The following is a 6,000-nucleotide window of genomic DNA, read 5'->3' as shown; positions in this document are numbered from 1 at the left end:
TCATCTGTTGGGGCTGTACCTTCCCCGGAGCCTGGAACCGTGCCCGGCACACAAGAACTCTTCCTGTGACACAGGCCTACTGTCCTAGTCATTATGCAAGGGTTCCTTCCATTGATTTCAGAGAGGAAGGGAGAGGGAGAGAGAGAGAAACATTGATGATGAAAGAGTCATGATTCCAGCTGCCTCCTGCACACACACACACACACACACACACACACACACACACACACCCTGGGGATTTGAACCCACAACCTAGGCATGTGCCCTGACGGAGAATCCAGCAGTGACCTCCTGGTACAGGGGTGGACACTCAGCCACTGACCCACGCCAGCCAGGCTTCAAATATATTTAAGGGAGGAGCCTTAACTAGTTAGCATTTAAGGAACAAATCTATTTCACCTACATTTCATACATCAGAATGAATAGATTAAATAATTAGATGTAGAAAATAAAATTAGGAAGGTAAAGCAGAATTGAATCCTTTATTAAAGCCCTGGGAAAATACCCTGGAGAGAATTTACTGAGACAACAGGTGATAGGAGAAATCACATTGGAAAGACTTGAACCATATAAGAATGTTAAATTGCTTTAGATGACAGGATGACCAAAAATTGAAAACAAACAGGCAGGGGAAAATATTCACAGTAAATATGATGGTTAACTTTTCTGGTATACATACAGCCCATGAAAAGGAACAAAAAAAGTATTCAGACAACAACCCCCCAAAAATAAACTGCACAAGTGACATGAACTAGCATTTCCCAGAAGAAAAAATAATAAAGGAAAATACATATCGAAAAAAAATATGTATTAAAATAAGAAACTTTTTAAAATATTAAATTAACAAACTAAAAGGTTGACTCGAATGGCACTGACAATGTGATAAACTTGGACCTCTCATATTTCACTGGCATCATTGTAAATTGGTACAAACCTACTGGAAAGCAATTTTGATGTAACTTTTAAGAACCATGCAAGAGTCATCACTTTTGACTTTGTTTTCCTTGGGAAACTTCTAGAAAATTATCCTAGGAAGATCACCAAAAATACTACATGCACTGAAAGTTCATAGTATTTCAAGAATGAAAATTTGTAAGCACCATAAATGTCCAATGATAGGCGAATGGCTGAATAACAGATGTCATAGCCACGGGATGGAATATTATGCATCTTTAGAATTACAAGCATGCAGATAAATTTGCCACATGGAAGGTTTATTTGATATGAGGTAAAGTGAGGGGGAAAAAATCGGGATACAATAAGCACAAATGTAACATGTATATAAATGTGTACACAACACTATGTACTTTACACTTAAAAATGGTTAAGATGATAAATTTCATGTTGTGTGTTTTACACCACAATGAGAAAGTGTAGGCATATGAGAAAAAAATTAGAAGCTAATACACCAAAATACTGGCTTTTCTGTCATGGTGGAGAAATGATAAATAATTAATTTTGTCTTCTTTAACTTTTTGAAAAATCTTTTATTATGTTAACATCTAAAAACATTTTATATTTATAAGCAATATTGTCTCCCCTGGCACTAAGCTCATGTGTCACACCAGAATGCCAACACTTCTCTGACCAAGTGGGATGCTCTAAAAACAACCTGTTTTTCATGGGCTGAATATATACTACGCTTTTCTGTAATAGTTTCTGGTTCATTTTATTCTAAGCCAGAAGGAGGAAGAAAAATGAGAATGAAAAAAAGATAAACCAAAACAAACATTTCAAATGTCTCCCTCCCACCCCCTTGCCTTTTTTCTTTTTCCTTAGAACTGGGAAGAGAAATTATATTACATGATTTGGTAATTTCCTATTACTACTATGATGACCCTGGACTACATCCTTGGGGACGGGGGAGGAGGCGCAGGAGGTCAGTGACCAAGACCTCTGGTGATTCACTTCACAAGAAAGTTCATTACAAGCACCACTTGCTCAGCTGCTAGAAAACCCTGTCACCATTTTACCTTCGCTCTTCCCTTTTTAGGGAACCTGGCCTTCCAGTAAGTGCACTTTCACTCTCATCTTTCTCAGAAGGGGATCCTGCAGACTTCTGGTGGGGCTAAAACAAGGACAGTTTAAGGCAAAGACGCCTGCGTTGGCCGGAAATCAGTCATGCATCAGGCACTGTTGCAGGCTCTGGGGACAGAACAAAGACCAGCACCTCGTGGAGCTCACATTCTAGGGGAGGGAGACAGACACTAAGCAAAAGGGTGATGTGCCCTCTGGGATAAAAAACGGAGTGGGGAGGGGTGGTCAAGAAAGGTTTCCTGAAGGAGGCAAGAGGGAGCCATGAGAGTATCTGGGAGGAGTGGTCCAGGCTGCCCAGCAGTAAATGCGAGACCCCTGTGGGAACGTGCCCGGCCATTCCAGAAACTGTGGGAGGCTGGAGTGGAGCGGAAAAGGGCTGGACACCAAGAGGTGAGGTCAGAAAGGCAAAGGGCCGGCCAGGTCATGCAGGGCCATCTGGACCACTGGCTTTTACTCTAAGTGACACTGGAAAACTTGCATGCTTTTAAGCAGAAGTGTGACACAATCCGACTGAAGTGTTTACGGGATCACTTTGGGCCCTGTGTTAAGCAGAGGCTGAAAGAGGCAGCACTGAGAGTCCCGGAGGCTGGGGCAAATGTTCCAGAAAGCCAGGCCCCTAGCAACGTGTTCACATCGTGCAAGACCGGAATAAAATTTGCCAAAGTGGGATATTTCAACCACAAAACGGCTAAGACCACTGTCTCTTTTTATCCCAACTTCCCCTCAGCCCCTTCGTGTCTGGTAGTGTTGAAGTGGCCATGGGCATTTGGGGGACCGTGCGAAGGAGGGTTCGTGAGAGATGGTTCTGGATGTTGGGAGATATACGTGGCTTGCAGGCAGTGCTGTCGAGAGCCATTTGTTGCTAGCGGTGTGGTTGCTACCGCCTGCCATGCCGCCCCCCCGGACAGAGGGCACTGTCCTGAGACGTGGACACCCCCTGGGCCCTGGCACCAAACCTTGGAGAAAGAAGGCTTGAAATGTACGGCCCCAGAAGCTGATCTCTGAATATTCGCCAGATCATCACAGGTGTAAAGTTATAAGCGGACGATTCCGTTCTCGTTTATGTCTCGTCAAAACAACACTCTGAATGAAATAAAAAACTCAGCTTGTCCCATTGTAAGTCAACGACAAGGGATTTGTACTTTCTGAATGGGAGTGGCAAATGAGACAGAGTCTGAATGTGACCCTTCAGCTGCTGTTAGGAAATATGGTCTGGAACATTTTAAATAAAAGTTAGAAAGTGCAGGCTCCTGATTTGTTTGTATTTGAAGGGCGTCATCCATTGTCATCTCTAAATGTATTAATATATTTAAAAACTGAGAGAAAAATATGTAAAATTAATGAAATGTAAAAAAGAGCAATTAAATATAATTAAATATTTATTAATAATAAACACAAATAATAAATATAATTTAATATAAGAGAAAACACAAGCAATTAAAATCAATAGAAAAATTGTGACATCAATAACCAAATTGTAAAAACAAATTTCAGATTATACTAGAACCAAGAATTCATTCAGAAGACAAGATCAATGTCAAATAAAAGCAATGAACAGGCTATTGTATTGTCTGATTATCCAACAATGAGGTAGAGTGGATCATATAAACACAATGAAAAAACATTTACAATTCTCACTGCTCTTATCTGAAATATTGACATTGATGAGACTAATATGCAACAGTAATGAGGACATTGGTAATAAATTGGGTAACAAATTGGCTAAGGAGGGTCATTAATTCTAAGAATATTTCACATGAATCATTGGGAAAGAAGACAGAATTGCCCTGCAGTATGACAACTTACACATTAAAAAACTTGGAGGTTTTTCCAAATCTGACAACAATTCTGAAAAATTACATGACATTACCAATAATATGTTGTGAGGCTGAAGGAAATTATCTCAATTTTTTCAAAATTGAATTTCCATCTGCCACATGGAAAAACTGAATTATTTTTCTGGTTTATAGGAAAAATATATTACAGAATCATTGTCTTCTGAAGAGGAAAAAAAGAGTATGTAGCTCAAAGAGTAAGAAGAAAGTATTACAGAGGCAACTAATAAAGGTGGTATTTTCTTGATTTTTCTAATGTTTTTAGTGTTGTCAGTTTTTCTAATTTGTAATTTGTTGTGCCTTTTCTGTTTAGAATGAAAAAATTACTTTTCTAATTCTAGCTCTGTTCAACAGTCGGTGGCATTGCTGTAGGGGAAGCAGCTGGCTGGCACCTGAGTGTCACCAGCTAACTCTATAACCTTTAATATTTTTACGACTCTTGGTTATACATGATATTAAAATCTAGGAAAAGCATATAGGAGGAGAAGACTCCTCATTACCCAATCACATGCAGAGATAACTCTGTTAATACTTTGGATGTTGTGAAGGTTAATTTTATGTGTCAGCTTCACTGGGAGAAGGGGCACCAAGGGAGCCAGGAAAACATGATTTCTAGGTGTGTCTGCGAGTGTGCTCCTGGAAGAGATTAGCCTTTGATTCTGCAGGGCGAGTAAAGAAAATGACCCTCGCCCATATAAGTGGGCATCGCCCTATTCACTGAAGGCCCAAAAGGAACAAAAAGGCAAGTGAAGGGTGAATTCCCTCTCTTCTTGAGCTGGGGCATCCATTTTGTCCTGCCTTGGGACATCAGAGCTCCTGGTTTTCATCCTTTGGACTTTGGGACTTGTACCAGCAGCCCCTGGCTCTCAGGACTCTGAACTCAGACTGAATTATACCACCAAGCTTTCCTGGTTCTCCAGCTTGCAGAGGTCAGATTGTGGGACTTCATGGCTTCTATAACCATGTGAGCCCATACCTCTAAGAAATCCCCTTATAGATAGATCACAGATAGATGATAGATGACAGATAGATGACAGATAGATAGATAGATAGATAGATAGATAGATAGATAGATAGATAGATAGATAGATAGATAGAGATAGATAGATAGATAGATAGATAGATAGATAGATAGATAGATAGATAGATAGGTGATAGATAGGTGATAGATAGGTGATAGATAGGTGATAGATAGGTGATAGATAGATGACAGATAGATAGATGATAGATAGATGATAGATAGATAGATGATAGAGATGATAGATAGATGATAGATAGATAGATAGATAGATAGATAGATAGATAGATAGATAGATAGATAGATGATAGATAGATAGATGATTGATAGATGTTGATAGATAGATGATAGATGATAGATGATAGATAGATAGATGATAGATGAGAGAGAGAGAGAGAGAGAGAGATGATAGAGAGAGAGAGAGAGAGATAGATGGATAGATAGATGATAGATAGATAGATAGATAGATGATAGATAGATAGATAGATAGATAGATAGATAGATAGATAGATAGATAGATAGATAGATAGATAGGTGTCCTATTGGTTCTGTTTCTCTGGAGAACACTGGCTTATACACATATGTTGCTTTCCCACATTTTTAATGCAAGTATATACACACATATATGTATTTATATGCATGAAATCATACTGTAACGTGCTTTTTCACTTTAAAACGTCATATAAACCTCTTCCCATGACAATAAATTTGCATCTACATTATCATTTTAAATATGCATGGCATTCCATTGTAGAGCTATACCATAGCTGATCTTCATATCTATTACTCTGTTGTTTTCAATTTTTCCATAAGTGTAGGCATCATTGTTATAAATCTCATTGCTGCATTGGCTGCCATAACAAAATACCACAGGCTGAGTGGTAGTTTATGTGAGAAATTTATTTCTCACAGCTCTAGAGGCTGGAAAGTCCAAGATCAAGCTGCCCACCAATTTGGTTTCTGGGGAAGACTCTCTTCCTGGCTTGTAACTGGCCACCTTCCCACATGGTAGGGGAGAGAGAGATATATCTCTCTTCCTCTTCGTATGGGCCACAGTCCTATCGGACTAGGGCCTCACCCTATGACCTCATTTAACTTTACCTCTTAAAG

This window comes from Miniopterus natalensis, chromosome 19 (genome assembly GCF_054644295.1).
Source record: "Miniopterus natalensis isolate mMinNat1 chromosome 19, mMinNat1.hap1, whole genome shotgun sequence".
NCBI classification, from domain to species: Eukaryota; Metazoa; Chordata; class Mammalia; order Chiroptera; family Miniopteridae; genus Miniopterus; species Miniopterus natalensis.
Note: the sequence above shows the minus strand (reverse complement) of the source record.